Raw genomic sequence first — 18,177 nt, 5'->3', positions numbered from 1 at the left:
CTTAAAAAATTAACAGTAACAACAAAAAAAGACAGGGTAGCCAATGCTAAGCACTAGGGTGGGCAACTAATGTCTATTAAGAAGAAAGGAATCTTATCAATCGATAGGAAAATAACCAATATCTTTTTTGAAAAAGTGGGCAAAGGACAATATTAAGCATGATGCAAAAGAAGGACACGCACAGCTGGTAAGAACAGCTGCTTATATTTGGCACGATGTGCAAACCTTCAATTCAGCAAGGAAGTCTGCCTTTTAACACGTAGCCTGAAGAAAGAATTCAGAATTTGAACAAAATCCTGTGCAAGGATTTTCAGTACCTCGAGCTTATCGTGGTCAAAAACTAAAATAACTTCTTAAGTGGGAGAGTCAGGGACAATGTATAAGAAATGTGTTTATTGATTTTGAGGGTTGGTTGCGATATATTAGCAAATCTTCTAGAAGGCATCAAGCAGATCACGTGACCCTGTGTGGTGTGTATGCCATTTGTGCATAAAAGTAAAAACAAACAAAACTATCCAACCTAAATATGCACACACACACACACACACACAAATATACACACACATGCATAGATATTCATCCGTATTTGTTTTTCTTTCCATCTATATGTATATATAGGGATACCTGCACACACATATGCATATATACATAGATGTCTATATGCCTAGATATTAATACTCCTTATTTCTAAGTAGTAGGATTATATGTAACGTCTATTGCCTTCTTCTGCATATGCTTTATGTTTGTTTTATAACTGTTTTCCACAACAAGCATCTTTTTTTCCTTTAATTTAAAAAGAAGGAAGCTCAGAGAGCCCTGTACAGCTCCGGCACGGCACCAACCTAATTGCCATCGTGCCCAGCAGTCCCTGCCTCACCCTCGTCCACAAGGTCAATGCCAAGCACAGGGAGCAGGGGCAGAGGACTCACATCCACGACCTCTGCCTGCTGGGTCAGGGTCATTGCAATGAAGCTTTGGGGAACAATAAAATGGTTCCTTGTAAGAAACGAATATGGTTTCAATAAACAAAAAGGACAGTGAGGAAGATGTATTTTGTACACCAAGACTGCCATAAAGAAGAAAAGCCCCAGGAAGAACTTTCTCGGTGTAGTTGGTGGAGAGACTGGAATTTGATCTTGTTGCAGGAGAAAAGGGTACAGGGGCAGCAAAGGTCACACGCCCTGGTGGGGTTCCAGTGCAAGGCGGTGACACAGCTCACCAGAGGCATTATAGACTATCCAAGATCCGCCGGGTCCTCCACACACTCACCAGCATAGCTACCAAAGCGATGAGAGTAGGGTGAAAAGAGAGGGGATGGCTCTTGGAGGGTTCCCCAAGTTCAGGGCCAACAGTCCCGGCACTCCCATAGGCTCCCAGCTTCCTGCTGAGCACAGACTGTGGGTGTGGACCCCAGGATCCCAGCCCTTCTGTTGGAGGAGAAAAGGTGGAGGGGGCTGACAAGCAGGGTGCAGGAGAACAAGGTAGGCCATAAGGACAGAATGTGTATCGGGGTTATAGACCACGACTTCCCAGGGATCCCTCCTTATCAAAGACGGCCTAGAGAGGATGGCAATGAAGAAGGTAAGGGGAATCAAGGAGATGGGACCCAAGGTCAGCAGGTCCCTCAAGGTTAGTACCCACAAAACTTCAATTTCCCACACAGGGGCTCAGAAAACTGGAAACTGCTGGATAGCACAGAGACCAAAGCAGCAGACCCACCGGCTGAGACTTTTGCTCCAGCATGAGCAGTGCAGGGCTGAGTAAATGCTCACTGACCGTCTCTACCACCGGCTGGGTGAGGCATCCAACAAGAATGAATATGAAATTCCAACAATAAGAAATGAACGAAAGATTGGAGCTGAGGGCCTTAAGTGCTTGCTTTTTGCCCATTGATCAGATACCCAAACTATCTGCATTAGCTATGCAGGATGGGGTTTCTATTATTTTTACCTAATCTCTTTTTGGTCATGACAAATGTGTGTGTGTGTGTGTGTGTGTGCGTGTGTGCGTGCATGTGTGTGTATTTTAAAACCTGGTTTTTCTCAACACACCTTTAGAGGTTTTTTTCCTATGTGGTCAAATTGAAATTTCTAGGAACCTCACTTTTAATCTATAATAATAGTTTCCGACTTGCTTTTTCAAAAGGATCAACAAACAGCAAACACTTGTTAATAAAGATCTTAAAGGTACAACTTCCTTGTTTTCTAAGTTTATTTATTTATTTTGAGAGAGAGAGAGAGAGTCAGGGAAGGGCAGAGAGAGAGAGAGAGAGAGAGAGAGAGAATCCCAGGTAGGCTCCATGCTGCCAGCACAGAGCCCAAGAGGTACCTTGAAGCCTCGAACCATGAGGTCATGACCTAAGCCAAAATCAAGTGCCTGATGATCAACCTACTGAGCCACCCAGGTGCCTCAATAAAGACCTTAAATAATAAATAAATAACTTTAGGGGCACCTGGGTAGCTCAGTTGGTTAAGTGTCTGACTTCAGCTCAGGTCATAATCTCATGGTTCGTGGGTTTGAGCCCTGTGTTGGGCTCTGTGCATACAGCTAAGAACGTGAAGCCTGCTTCAGATTCTGTGTCTCCCTCTGTCTCTGACCCTTCCCCACTTGTGCTCTGTCTCTCTCTCTCTCAAAAATAAATAAACATTAAAAAATTTTTTTTTAAATAAATAACTTTAAAACTGTAAAGGTCAGATTCTTCTGTTAGAGCCCCAGTTAGGATGGACGGTGCAGTGGTAATTTATTATGGTAGAGAATGTCCTGAGGAACCAGGCAATTCTGAAAGAAGCATCCTAAGGTTTACAGCCCAGAGCCCAGCATCCGTGTGGCTTAGCAGAGGGAAATGTTGCTTGCCTTCCCGAAGTTGTACTTCCCAGCGTGGATTTCAAAGAGCAACAATCAGAGGTGGCAAGAGGAGAGGACACGAAACTTCAGTGACAACCCGGAGGCCCAAAAGGGAAATAGTGGCAACAGGGCAGAAAACCCAGCCTTGGAGGCTGCCGTTTTGCACATAGTGCCCTGGAGAGCCAAATCATACGCTCACAAGTGGCTTCCACATTCTGAAAACGTTGAGGCATGAATCCACATTCCAGAAGGGAGATGTCTGTTCCAAGAATCACCCTCAAATAAGGCAGAGGCATTTCAATTCAGCCCAGCAAGCTGCCGAGTGCCCTCTACTCGAGTGCCTCTACTCTGAAAAGCAAGACTCCTTCCCTCCTTTCCTCCCTCTCCTAGAAGTAACAAGGCCCACAACAAAGATATCATCCTCTGATAAAGCATTTCTTCTATCAAATCACTCACTCTTCACAACAGCATCATCATGTAGATGGGTATTATTATACCCATTCTACAGATGGGGAAACTGAGTATTATTATACCCATTCTACAGACTTTGGGGCACAGCCAGGACTTGACCCCAACGTACTAACTGCCTCCTCCCTAGGTGACTTTTTGGGGCATTTACCAAACAGAACTCATTCAAAGGCAGGCGTTTGTACCAAATGAGACACCGCAGTGTTTGATATTTAAGCGAAGGTTAGGGCGCGATCATGCAGATGTTGTTTACCATCGTGCCTCATTACACAATCAAATTAAAGTTGCTGACACACTGAACTGCGAGCCCAACGTTGTGTTTTGTTTTTGTTTTGTTCCGTTAATCCCACAATGGAATTGCTGATCCACTAATCAACCTTCAGCATGGCCTTTCCTCCTTGGGAGGGCCCTCCCGCCCGTGGAAGGAGGAAACACACTCCTTTGGAGGAAGCTGACCCAGCCCGGCTCTGGTTGAACTCCTGGGCCCGGGATCTCTGCTCTGTCACCTCTCCCCAGCAGGGCCCTGAGACAGACTGTGTTCGCCAAGGGAAGAAGAGAGGGCATGGGTGATTTCCTCCTTCATTTTGCTTTCTCTCTCTCTCTCTCTCTCTCTCTCTCTCTCTGGTAACCTCTTCCCTGGGATTTGAAACAGACTGCTACTTTAAAAAATTTTTTTTGTTTTTTAGTGCTTATTTTTATTTATTTTTGAGAGAGACAGAGCACGACCTGGGAGTAGCAAGAGAGAGGGAGACACAGAATCCGAAGCAGGCTCCAGGCTCTGAGCTGTCAGCACAGAGGCTAACGCGGGATTCAAATCCATAGACCACAAGATCATGACCCGAGTGGACGTTGGACGCTTATTCGACTGAGCCACCCAGGCACCCCCAGACTGCTGCTTTTAAAGTAGAAGCTTCAATCTTAGAAACTGCAATCTTTTTTGCACTGAAAAATAAACCTGAGAGGACAAAAGACTCTTCTTGAGGAGCGGGGGTCCCCGGGTTGTGCCTCCAGCCTGGGCAGGGACCCCCTTGGTTTAGGGAACAGTGTAGACAGCCTTTCAATTTAATGGTTTCCAATAGGCAAAACATTTGCAAAGTTCAGAGACAAGAATAATAGAAGAGAGACTACAAGGGGAAATCTTTTTAACTTATATTTATTTTTTCAAGTTTATTTTTCTTGAGAGACAGAAAGCACGAGTGGGGGAGTGGCAGGGGGAGAGGGAAAGAGAGAGAGAGGGAGAGAGGGTGAATCCCAAGCAGGCTCTGTGCTGTCAGCACAGTGCCCCATATGAGGCTCCAACTTACGACCTGAGCCTAAACCAAGGGTCAGATGCTTAACTGACTGAGTCACCCAGGCGCCTCTAACTTACATTTATTTTTTTTAAGTCGTAAGCCATCTTTCAACCCCAGGGGGTGCTCAGACTCACTACCCCCAAGACCAAGAGCCCCACACTCTACCCACTGAACCACCCAGGCACCCCTATGTGGGGCAATCTTGATCACACCTTTGTGCCCATCTCCCCATCGGCTCCCTTCCTTATAGGCAACTAGTTTTCTCAGTTTCTTAAGTAGCCTTCCAATTTGTTTCATAATATATTTTCTCACTTTCTTATCGAAGAGGCTTCCTCAGTTGGGGTGATACCACCCCCAAGGGGGTGAAAATTGATTTTGGGAAGTGAAAAGTTCTTCCCCTTTTTATGTGTAAATCACAAATATACATTGGACACGCCGCATATAGACAGATATACATGATATCAACATTTCACGGGGGAGGGATGTCTTTAAAGGTTTCTTGGTGGGGGGGGGGTGATGATGACGAAAAATTTAAGAAACACTGTTCTAGAAAGCAGTATAGGATACAAACTGTTCTGTACCTTGCTTCTTTCCGTTTGCAATATGTCCTAGAGATCTTTCCGTATCAGTTCATGCAGATTTGCCATTTTTTTTATATAGTGGCATGGTATTCCATTGTGTGGCGTACCATTATGTGTCTTACCTGTTCCCTATTCATAAATACTTGATTTTACTCTTTGGCTACTGTAATGCCATAGTGAACAGCCTTCTGCACACATGGAACATACACACAGGTCTATCTGTATATCATAGATGCCTGGAAAGGGGGTTTGCTAGGTCTAAGGCTTGAGTCCTTTAAAACGTAGGATGATATGCCAGATGCCCTCCCTGCCCCGCCCCCCCCCCCCCCCCCCTCCACACACACATTTTGCACTAACTGAGTCTGTCATCCAATAAGAAACAGGTTGGTTGCTCTTTAAATGGCTGTCTGATGCCCCCTGAGGATTATGTTAGGGGCTAGGGGCAAGGTGGTCCTAGGGGCTCTGGGGGCTCCTCTAGGCTGTGTGGTGTGCCTCAGCTAAGCAGAAAGTGGGTCCTCTGTGATAGTACTCAGGGTACTCAGGCAAGGAAGGGGCCTCCTACCCTCCCCCCTAGTTGGATGAAGAGCTTTGGGGTCTTCAGAGGGAATTTTGCATGGGATGCCCTCAGGCCGTGGCGTGGGATTTGGCAGCCCTGCCTCATAATCTACAGCCTCCAGTTTGTGGGAGGGCAGCTCCCGGTACAAACCGAGCACACCTCAACCTTGACTTTCCAGCCTGGGAGCCAAGGCCTGGCCAATGCGGTGCGCTCTGCATGGAACATTCAGGGTGCCACGCAGCTCAGTTCCTGACACAATCCCTTTCCCACAGTCCCGAGCAGGGAGGGAAATCAAGGGGTAGCGGCCTCCTCTTCCCCGGAAATCTCGGGAAGGAGCCTCCCCCGCTACGCATGCGCAAGGCAGATGCGTTGCCTTCCCTGCAGCTCCGCTCCTGCTGTGATCTGGACTGAAATTTTAATTGCTCACAAGACATTCGTGCTTAACACCTCAGCCGACTCGGCAAAGATTTTATTTGGCCTTAAATGATTTAAACCACTGTAATCATATTTGCTTTCAACAGAAAACTGCCGTATTTACTGGCTTGAAAGGGACTCAATGAAGCCCCTGGGGTGGCTCACCACTGCTTTGGGGTCTACTTGGATCCACCCCTCCCCAGACAGACATCCCTGCGGGGTTGGGGGCAGGGTTCGCACTGGGTTTTCTCGTGCTTATAAACCGAGGTCAACTACATCACAAAATACAGAAATTTACACTGCCTTACAATCATGTCTAAGCTATCACTGGGAAGGATTTTGACGCCGTCATTTATTCAAGACACCCTCTCCTTCCTGGACCAGTCAGATCTCTGAGCCTACCTGGTCTTTCCCGCTTAGTTCTGCAAGCAACTGGGGACTCCCACTCTGCTCAGAGAAGGCTTTTAGGTCCAGGGGATGAATTTAAATAAAGAAAGAAACATCTGCTGTAAACACGATTTCAAAGACAGAGTGGGCACTGTGGTTCCCCATGCCTCTGCGTCTTCTCTCCGTAAAGCTGAGTGCAGTAAAGCTCCGAGCCAGAAGGGACATGAGAAAAGTGTCAAACAATATCAATCGTGAATCGTAAGTCACAGTTCCATTTGCTCTGCCACAGTGTAAAAATTGCGAGTTTTTCATTAAGAAAGAAAAGAAGAGCTGTGAATGCTTCCTATCACTTGGCTGCCATGATACTCTCATCATCCACATCCACCTCGCTGGTGCACCTTCTCTCTCCCAGAAGACTGGCCTTCCCCAGGGCCAACACTTACATACCTTGTCTTCCCTGGGTGCACATGTTCCTCGCCCTCCCTCGGGTGACGGATATTTTGGATGGGATCCACGGTTGTCTCATTCATGGTTAACAACAGTGGGAAAAGGTGTTGAAATTGAAATCTCTCCTTTTTCTCCTTGGTAATTAATTCATATTCTCTCTCTCTCTCTCTCTCTCTCTCTCTCCCCTCTCTTTCCCATCCCCGTATTTTCTCTCACCTGCTCAAGAATTCCAAAAAGAGCTAGAACAGGAACAAGCAGAACCCAGGCTTAGCAGAAACAACCAGGTTCTTTTACAAATGATCTTCAGAACTATGGACGGCAATACTTGTGTGGAGACAACTCCCAAAATTTGAGGGGTCATACCAGGTCTATGACAAAAATTCCATGGCTTCTCCAAAGCCCTTCCCAGACCTGGGGGTGTATATGAATCGCTAACTTCTACTTCTAGGACCCACATCTGGCCTCAGTGGGCCCATCTCTACATGACGGGTCAAACAGTATTGCCAGATGCCAGGCACTATGAGAGAGAGACCTAGGCCAGCAGTGATTTATTATTTATTTATTGCTAGAAGGCTTGACTTGAACTATGGACTCACAGAGGGTCAGGACTGGCTTTATGCCACCTCCACACAATGCCACCAAGAGGGTTTCTATACTGCCTCTGGGCAGTGATGAGATGGCAAGCTGAGATAGAAAGAATGATCATCTGATGTATTATATTTAAGAGGTGTGGTAATAATATCATTTAAAGTCTATATCAGTTTTATCAAGTCTCCTGTAACTCAACTAATGGAGGAAAATGAGAGCAGCTTGTAAGGAACGCGAGTCTTATTTATTCATTGGACATCTATTTATTTATAAATAAATGTGCATCGATATGCAAAGTAAATAAACATGTATCAATATGCAAAACACTGTGGTAGAGTAGAAAGTTAGACAAGATGGACCCCTGCCATCAGGAAACTTAAAGGAAAAAATAATGATAATAAATCATATTAATAAACACAACCAACTTTGCTGGGCCTTGCTAGTCCCAGTTCTACACACTCAGCAGAGATTTGCTCATTTAATTTGTACAACAGTCATACGTGATAGTTAGTTATTATCCTCATCTTACAAACTGGTACATAGACAGGTTAAATAATTTGCCCCAGGTCACACAGTGAATACGTAAGCCCAGCTGTGCACCCAGAAAATCTGCCTCCAGAGTCCACATACTTAACCACTGTACTATGTACTTAGACAACCATTAAGTGATGCAGAAATGAATGGGATCCTTAAAATTTAGTCTGCAATAAATAGGGGAATTCTAGGGGAATCTAGAAAGAAGATCACCTTGGGTGGGAAGCAGGAACTCTGGGATCTCAGCCAAGGCCTCATAGAGGAGATAGCATTTGTGCTCAACTTTAAGAATGGATGAACTTGGAAAAAGTGGACCGATCAGAGATCTCTGGGTAGACATGATGTGGTCTTAGAAGCGACAGAGAAACACCCAGCTTGCACAGAAATGGCGAAACATCCAGGTAAAGAGTTAAAGGAGAGTCGTGTGGTTTACAGAGAGGAGGTGCATTTTATATTGCAAAATAAATCTTCCAAGCACTGTAGGGCTCACTTTGGTCTGACTCTTTCACAGAATAGCATATAAATGGCAGGATATAAGAGCATCTGTCTGGGGGTGCAAGGAGAAACGGGGAGGTCTGAGGGCACCTGGCAGTAGTCCTTTCCCTGTCACTACGGACCCCTCTGAGGAAAACATAACTTTTTATTATCAGAGCTGGAACGGGCCCAAGCCGAGGTCCCAAACTGGCTCAGTTCCCTTCTTAGGCTGAAGTGTCATCGTGTTCCAAGGAGAAATGACTTGATCTTAGCAGATGGCTGTTCGGGCTGGCTGGTGACCAGTCTACTGCCCTGTCCTGTGTCCTCCTGGAGATGAATGGCAGCTTCTTTCCTTAAGTTTCCTGGCTTGCTCTGCTGCTGAAAATACCATTCTGGAAACAACACAGCCTCCGGTGGGCTCTGTACAGGGCTGTCCCAGCCTCCGGGCTCTGGGCAGAGTGACCTCCACCAAGGAAAGCTTGCCCTGACCACGGAGGTGTGGAGGGGACCCTGCCCAGGACCTTCCTGGGGCCCAGCCTGCAGCTCTGACCTCATCCAGAGTGGGAAGAGGTGCACAGGTGATGAAGGCCGTAGCCGTCCTGAGACAGAGGAAGCCTGGCTGGAAAGGCCAAGAAGGGAGGCACAACACGAACAAGGACGACCATCAGCGTCCTGGTTTATACAGGCTCTCGATTGTTCCTTTGATGTAATATCTAACTTGGTGAACAGATGGTAATCAGGTGGCATCAAATGCTTCCCCTTCCTCCAGCTTCTCCTTCCTTGTCCTCAAAAGAGTTCCAAGTTTCTTTCTTTTGTTTTGTTTTGTCTTGTTGTGGTTTTTTTTTTTTTCCTTTTTCCTTTTACAAAGGAAATTAGACCCAGCAGAATGTAGAAATCACTGGCATGGTGTGTAAGGGGGAGGGGAGACGCATTGTCTTTGCAAAAGGGAGGCTGGCCATCTTTTCCGTTCTGCTTGGCTCCGTGGCTGAGGAAAAGGATCCCACCAGTGAAGCGCAACAGGATTTCAGTTTCTGGGCACAGGACCACAGTGGGCAAATTCATTAGGCTTCTGCTCGCAGACGAAATCTTCTGCAGGGCAGAGCACGATGACACGGAGGAGGCAGCTCGGAGAAGCGCTTCCTGTAATGAATTCTCCATCCCTTGCTGGGGAGAATAAAACATTTTCTTACACGTTTGTTTCTCAGACATCTTGGGCACACAGAGGTGGGGGGGGAACCCCAGAACCCAAAATAGTACAGCATTGCGTGGGAAGAATGATAAAATTATGGCATTCTGGTGACAGACAGGAGGTTTCATTTTATCTCTCCGTAACAGGGCGTCTTGGGAGGTTCACTGTTTCCACTTCTTTCCTTTCTCCCCATCCCTATGTTTTCCTCCTGTGAACATATACACATGGTTGCATATTTTACTTCCATTTTGGATGTTTTTCCTTTTCTCAGCCTGCCTCGGATCCATGCAGCCTAGCTGCTCTGGAGGGCTGTGATCGGCCCCACTCTCCAGTGCTGCCTCCCAAGGGGCCACTCCTATGTAAACGCTTGCGGCCCCAGCTGGCCCCTGCGCAGCACCATTCAAGGATCGGGTACAGCTGCTGTTGCTGCTTTGAAGGCAAATGCATCCCTCAGAATCTGCAGCATGGGATTCCCTGGGATCCCTCCCCACTACCAGTTCACAGACACCAGGCAACAACCTGCTGCCCCAAAACGAAAGCACTGCCCCTCTCGCTGCCAGTCACGGCAAGGTTTTGCATGGCAACCTTCATCCTGTCCACTTCCCTTTGAGCACGCTCTTCCTCCAGTTGTGGTCACGTGTACAAGTCCCACCACCTCTGCGTTAACCCCAGTCCCAACCTCAACAGCCCAGGAGAGAAAAGGCGTGGTGGGCACCACAGCCTCTGAGATGGGGATTGGCAGGGTCCATGCTGCCTCGTTGCACGTGAACTCTTAGACGCGAGGCGTGGCTACCACTGTACCTGCAATTGTGAGGGTCTGCATGTGTGATCAGCTGTACCCACTGGATCAGGTGGGGTCTGATCAGAGAAGGAGAACCTCTGGGGGTAATTTACCAAGGGAGGATTTGTAGCGTTTATGGGGGCTAGACCTTCTGCAATGGAGACCGCAGGCTATGCTGGCCATGCAGTCCCTGCAGGCTGCTGCTTCTGTGTCTCACCTCCAGGTGCAGTTACTATAGGTCAGCCATCCGTGGAGAAGAAAGCCGGATGCAGGTGACAGCAAGAATGAACTAGAGCCTGCAGGGGTGAGGGGAGGGTCACATGACATCTGGAACCAGGAGGGGAAATGGAACCTGCTTCCGTCTTTCATCACCTTGACGCCGCGGGTGACCCGCGGGAGAAGTGGGTTCCCTGTGCCGAGAGCTGTGTGCACACTGGGGCCAGGACTTGGCAGAACCTGCCGCCCTGGGTCATGTTCAGAGCTTGCCAACGCAAGAGGGGGGTGAACTTCCGTGTTCCTCACCCCCACCTGTGGAAGAAACAGCAATCCCAGCGCGGTACATTCATTCTCATCCTTGTGTGTTGTGTTCACTGATGAAGGAAACACAGGCAAGAGAAATGTAGCTGAAATTAAATCTCCCTACAGCTTGCAGCCCGCTGATAGACACCTGAAACATGCAGAGAGTGACCTTGCTCAAGCAATTCATGGCCGTCTTCCTTCATGTTTCTGTTTCATTAAAGACTAAAAGTAACCTTATCTTAACAGCAGCTAGCCCCTCAAGGTCCTGAAAGCCTTGCTTTCAAACTCCGTAGAGACTTAATGCTCTCCCTCACCCCCAGAAACTTAAAGGTACATAGTCAGTCACTCCTCACAACCCGGTGCAGCTCTCTCTGCCCACAGGTCCTGTCCCATGCTTTAATAAAATCACCTTTTTGCACCAAAGACATCTCAAGAATTCTTTCTTAGCCGTTTGCTCAAGAACCCCATCGTTCACTGCCACTAGAAGGTGCTTGGTCAAGTCCAGAGACCATCCCCACAAACTCTGATCCTTCTGCAAGTTTTCAACCCACTCTGTACTTCTACGGCAGTCCAGAAATTAAGCGGGCATCTGCAGAGAACTTGCGTTGAGCCAGATCCTGGGCTGGTCCTGAAGAAAATGCGAAGAAAAGCAGAGAAGGCCACTCGTGCCCGCTGGCTTAAGAGGTGACATACGTTCATCTGAAGCTAACTTCACAGTGTCACACTGGTAAGAGGCGAGGAGGAATCCCTACGGGGACTTCAGGGAGCTTTCCCAGAGTTGGAGGACTTCCACCAGTGCGTGAAGATGGATGGAGAGGAGGAGGAGGAGGAGGAGGAGGAGAACAGCAGAGGAGCATAAGCCAGAGTTCAAAAGGCTCACTGGGGGCAGGGAAGGTCCCCCCGCCCCCCGCCCCAGCGAGCTATCTGTGCAGAGAACGGGAGGCAGATCAAGGCTCACGTCAAGGAAGATGGTAGGATGTGATCCCCCCACTGCCTGAGCTCCTCCATCGCTGAGAATGCAAAAGGTGAGCCTGATGATCTTCAGTGATGACAAAGAATAGCTGATGCTCGGGGCACTTACAGTGTGCTGGGGCTGGTGCGTGACCCCGTAATCCCAAACTAACTCGCAGGTAGTTATTATTATCGTATGGTATTTACTGTATTTTATACTTCTGAGAAGAGGGTGCAAGTGAGAGAGGGGCAGACGGAGGGAGAGAGAAAGAGAGAGAGAACGAGGAGCCCAAAGACGGGCTCGGGCCCACCCGACGCAGGGCTCAAATGCACAAACCGTGAGGTCATGACCTGAGCCGAGATCAAGAGTCGGACGCTGAACTGACTGAGCCACCCAGGCGCCCTCACGTAGTTACTCTTATTCCACTGAAGAATGAGGAACCTGAGTCTTAGAACATGAGGTCTCTCAACGCCACATTCCTCACCCACCGCTTCAAGGCTGCCCACCTGGCCCTGCAGTTCCAGGCTCAGTGACACAGATGTTGCAGTAGATGCCAGCAACATACCCAGTGTTACACTCATGAGGCCCTTCTTCTGTCATGTAATTTCAGTTCTGATTAGGGAAGCAAACCCCTCAGGATTCGAGCTGGCTACATTATAAGAGACGTCGGCTAAGAAAGTGGCTTTCTCTACCCAGGAGGCTGGATGGGCTAGAGGGCCTCCATCGCGGTGCGACTCGCATTTGCTGTGCAATGTGCACTGGGTAGTTGTTTCCTTTTCATTTTTTTTAAAGTTTATTCATTTTTGAGAAAGAGACAGGACACGAGCAGGGAAGGGGCAGAGAGAGAGGAAGACACAGAATCCGAAGCAGGCTCCAGGCTCTGAGCTGTCAGCACAGAGCCTGACATGGGGCTCAAACCCACAAACTGTGAGATCATGACCTGAGCTGAAGTTGGACGCTTAACCAACTGAACCACCCAGGCACCCCATCTTTGCTTTTCATTTACTGGGGGAGGGGGGTTTCCTCCTGCAGATTCCAGGTTTCTTTTGTGGGGGTGGGGGAGCATTTTCAGTTTGTAAGTTGAAAAGCACTCGTCGTCGGCGCGTCAGTAATGAAAATGTGCGCACAGAGAAATCACCGCCGCCCCCCAGGCAGGGCAGCGCTCCCTCCCCCCCATCCCCAGGCCCAGAACTGCTCCGGTGAGCAGAGGCCGGCTGAGGCAAGGAAGCAGGAACGGGGAAGGAGCTCAAGCTCGTAAATGTGTCAATTTACTTGGGCTCCCTGCAATTTAGAAGCTGATTTCAAAGAAAAATTGCTTCGGGCCTCACGCTCCTTCTGTTGTTGCCAAATGTGGCCCAGTTTTACAGCTGACTGACCACGGGCTAAAAATGCGGGTCTCTGGTGGTCTCCACAGGCCCCCCTGGCTCCCGGCCGCCCCCCAGCAGAAGTCACAAGCATAATTACAGCTAATGGAGGCAGGTCGGGGCAGGCCGTCCCTCACGTCACCGCCACCTGCTTCCCCAAGGACTGTGCCTCGGCTCGCACACGCAGCTGTTGTGAATCCCCAGTCAACAGCTGACATGACTCATTAGAACCTCACGCTCCTGCCCGGCAATCCCCTCATGCCTCTCGAACCTTCTCTGCTAGCCTTCATGCCCAGCTCACGGTCTGTGGCTGCGTGCTCCCTGCCCTCCCTGTCCTCCCTGTCTCCCACCCCTGCCCTGGGTGACTCCCCACCCAGGGTTAATCATGTTTTCTCCAGGGCCTCCACCCAGAAGGAAAAGAAACAGTCTGACTTCAGTGAGGGTGACGGGGCAGAGGGGCAAGAAATCTTTCCCCACACGCAGAAATCCACGCACAGGCCTTTCTCTCTGGCAGCTTCCATCTGAGTGTGTCTCACTTAAAATCCATTCCTCTCCGGTTGCCAGCCTGACACGGGGGATGAGGGGTTAGGAGATTGCTCTGTGGTAATAGGGACAAATTCATCTCAGCTGACCTTCCAGAGAGATGCTGGGTGTTTTGTTTTGTTTGGTTCAGAAAGGGCAGTTACTCAAATAGTGTTTGGAGAGTGAATCATTAATAAGTTGTCCCCGCAACAAACCCTTCAAGAACCTATCAACCTGGGTGGCTCAGTCAGTGTCTGACTTTGGCTCAGGTCATGTTCTTGCGGCTTATGGGTTCGAGCCCCGTGTTGGGCTCTGTGCTGACAGCCCGGAGCCTGGAGCCTGCCTCGGATTCTGTGTCTCCCTCTCTCTCTGCCCCTCCCCTGCTCACGCTCTGGCTCTCTCTCTCAAAAATAAATATTAAGAAAAAGAAAAGAACCTATCAACACAGCCTCAGTTGCTCAGAAGAGAGATTCCTCCCGCACAGGGCTTATCTCCAGGCAATTGGAGGATGCATAACGTCTGTTCAAAGAGCACCTGTTTGGGGAAGCTTTGGGATGGCGTCTAAGCCAGCAGGGCTATTCTAGGCTACGGTGAACCGTGGGAGGCCAAAAGCAAACGGATGTGCCACCTGCAGGTGGGGCCCAGCCGACAGAACAGGGTAGACCAGATGACCTTTCTCCTCTGGTGCTCTCTGGTTCTGGGTTCTTTACCTGAACTTCCTTCTTTTGTGAAGACAACCATCTAGACGAATGGAGATGACCTTTGAAGACCAATCGCGACCTTCCACTGGGACATTTGCATGTGATTCCTACGGAAAGGTCACCCGAGAATTCCGTGGTTGAAGAGCATCCTTTCAAACAGCAAATGTGACAATTAAAACAAAGCACCCTTCTCATGTGGTGGCAGTGCGGAAGCAGCTGGGCTCCAGGATGGCTTGGCCGGCCCAGGCCTGTGGCATTTGTCACCTAAGGGAAACAATAGCATCTCTGTAGGCATTTCTGTCTGAAAGGGCGAGAGCTGTTGCCAGCTGCTCGGCTCAGGCCAACAAGAGAGGGGCAACAGGAGAACACCCATCGTGACTGTGGGGCATCCTCGCACCTTCCCAAAGCCCCCATATTGTCCTGCCCCCTCGTGACGGTGTGCGCATGCGCATACCGGTGACAAAGGCACGGTCTTGATTCTGGAGCGGGACATGAAGCTTCGGGCATAGGGTAGGCGTGGTGGCTGTGGGTGTGTCTCTTCCATTCCACTCGGAAATAGCCAGGTCGCCCACAGCTCTGTCCTCCAATTGAAAAATGTGCGTTGGACTGTGAGCCACAGATACACATCTCACTTTCTCCCATTTTTTTTCCAGTCTCCGGTGGAACCAAGTCTTCCATGGAAGTGACCATTTATGGATAGATTATGGTTCCTCTAAAAAGACTCTCAAATGCTAGTCATCCTGGTGGATACTCTGTTCAGAGGGAAACTGACCCATGTAAAGCCCTTGCTGCTTCTCCATCTAGATCCCTCCCACGCGGCTCATCGGGTCAAGGGCTGGGGCCTAACCCATAAAAAGAACCAATGGACACCTTTCCAATGACTTAGGAGCCATATGGTTTCTAAGAAAATAACTATGTAAGTGGAGGAGGAAACATTGAACCTATTACATTCTCTCTGTCTCTCTGTCTCTCTCTCTCTCTTTCTCCCTTGAAGCTGGGCCATGAATAAGAGAATTTCCCATTGGGAGGAGAAATCGTTTCTGAAGAGTCATGAAGTAAATTTAGAACGAAAGAAGCCAAAGGTAAGGGTGAGTTGGGGCAGTGGGCAAACACAAGGAGCCACTGATGGTTGTGAGTGAGCAAGAAAGAGACACAGCAGGTAGGTATTTTGTCCTGATGGTGCAGTATTTGAGGAGGACTCCACAGAAGCCCCCTTGAATCCTTCTGTTCCATTTCCAGATGACCCTTCTGTACCTCGGTTTTCTGTCCTAGGTTTCGGACTTCCTCATTGTTGCACATATACCTTAACATTAATTCCCCTTCACTTTGGCTAGCTTCAAGAAGTCTCTATCCCTTCCCTGAAGATAAACCTGGAAAACAGAAAAACAGACACCCTGGGGAGACTAGCTTTCCCAGGGTCCAAAAAAGAAAGGGTGATTATATTAAGTACACATTTAAGGGGCGCCTGGGGGCTCAGTCGGTTAAGCGTCCGATTCTTAATTTTGGCTCACATCATAATCTTACAGTTTTGTGAGTTCGAGCCCCGCGTCGGGCTCTGTGTGCTGACTACAAAGGGCCAACTTGGGATTCTCTGTCTCCCCCTCTGTCTCCCCCTCCCCTGCTCTCACTCTCTCGTCTCTCAAAAAAAAATCTAAAAAAGAACACATTTAATTGTTGCTGTTCTATCTGATTAAAGGAAGGAGGAAAAAGAATTCTGATCTATAAGGCGATCACCAGATCCAGGGAAGGTGTTCAGGCAGCCAAAGGCATTGGCTGTAATTTATACAGATTATTGTATATTATATTCTATATTATAATCTGTAATTTATACAGATTATTGAGTAACCTGACTGCCTCAGAGGGAGAGAGAGGGGAGTCTGATCTCTCCTGCTAGGAGGGCTGTCCCTTTGGAGACGTGAAAAACTGAAGTCACGGCAGGCAGCTTTCATGTCCCCCCCCTGGGAAAGACCAGCAACATTGGCACCCCAGCACATGTGGCCTAAGAGGTCAAGCCCTATTCTGCCTGGTTCCTTGAGCCTTGTGGACACTGACCCAAGATGAGAGATTCACATTCCAAACTGGGTGTCAGTCACTCAGGCGTTTTATCTTTTTTCCTGTTGTATCTATAATGAACACGCTCTAGGAGAGGAACAATGCACAGTATTTTAACAGGTGTCGAGAAGCTTCTATGCCATTACATATTCATTACAGCCTGTTTGAGGAGGCTGGGAGGACCCAGGTAGAGCAGGTTATATAATATTTAAAAACCTCAGCTAACCAGAAGTCAGCTAACCATAACTTCTCAATTAACCAGACATTTAACTATTACTTTTATAAACATAAACCAAAAACAATAAAAATACAAATAAAAATTGTCAGACTAGGTTATGTCTCAGCAGCTACACATTAGAGATCTCTAGGACCAGGACATTGAGATGTTGCAGGATCTTGACTCGTGTGAAAATGTTTGGCTTGCCCATCAACCTCTACTGACAAAGGCATGGGTGTGATCACAAGTATTTTGGGCAGATTTGCAACAAGTTTCTATTTTGTTCTCATGGAAGCAGGGAATTGGTTGTTTAAATGTCCACCTATGAGATCCTAAACATAAGTGTTTAAGATTATACCAGCCTGAATATCACATTTTCTTCTGGAGAAGAGGGATCTTGAGGGAGGATTTGTCCACATGCCAAGCTAGACAAAAGCCTCAAGTACTCAAAGGCATCAGTGAGCCATTGGACAGAAACAGGTCTTGGGATTTGGACTCATTTGGTCAAGAGACATGGGTTCCAGCCTCAGCCTTGCCAGTCAGGGAACAACTTTGAGAAAGCTTGGTCCCATTTTCCTTGGCTGCAAAATGGAGAGACTGTATTAATGTCTAAAATGGCCTATCTTCAGAGATGACCTCACTTCCAAAACCTGCTCCATCATGTGGAGAGTAAATTTAGAGGCTACCTGTCTTATTTTGAGCCCTCAACTCAAGGCAAGTGATGGAGGAAGATACCTTTGAGAAAATCCCAAGCTCTGTATTACAGTTTTGCCCTCTGAGGGAAACTCCACCTGGGATAATCATCCTCCATATGTAGTCCTAGTTGTAGTTCACAAACTACTTTTCTTGATATAGAAAGATCTTGAAGGTTCTAGCCCATCACTCAGATTTGGCATTCAAAGATATATTCCTCCCACACTGGGAACTCCCTGACCAGAACTGAGATTATGTAGCCCTGAAGACCCCTTTTAGTGTCTCTCAGACCCTTCATCCCAGGTCAAATCCAGAAGTTCTTCCAAATCCATTTGTAGGTGAGGCAATGGGAGGCTTTGTGTGGGAAAAGGATGACATGCTTCCTTCCTCTTACAGCTGGGTGACCTCCCTCTTCAGGACTCCCACAGCCTCACTGGCCAAGGGGTCAGGGGCCTGTAAAATAGGGTAGAACCAGGTTTCCTCTCAGACCCCAAAAATCAACCCACTGCAACAGGTGCGTGTGATCTATCTACTGTAATCAGACTGGGAGAGAGAATATTCCTAATGGTTACTGCCTTGGGCTCTGGGGCCACGAAGTTGGG

General features: G+C 48.2%; 1 long non-coding RNA gene across 1 annotated transcript; it reads left to right on the top strand.

Moving 5' to 3' along the window:
• Positions 1–1,470: 1,470 nt before the first annotated feature.
• On the top strand, positions 1,471–15,245 carry LOC125170377 (uncharacterized). The gene is made up of 4 exons (XR_007154006.1): positions 1,471–1,581; positions 3,845–3,849; positions 13,578–13,582; positions 15,233–15,245. It is a non-coding gene; the product is annotated as an uncharacterized LOC125170377 (long non-coding RNA).
• The last annotated feature ends 2,932 nt before the right edge of the window (positions 15,246–18,177 follow it).

This window comes from Prionailurus viverrinus, chromosome A1 (genome assembly GCF_022837055.1).
Source record: "Prionailurus viverrinus isolate Anna chromosome A1, UM_Priviv_1.0, whole genome shotgun sequence".
In the NCBI taxonomy this organism is placed as follows: Eukaryota; Metazoa; Chordata; class Mammalia; order Carnivora; family Felidae; genus Prionailurus; species Prionailurus viverrinus.
This window is presented reverse-complemented; position numbering and strand designations above follow the sequence as displayed.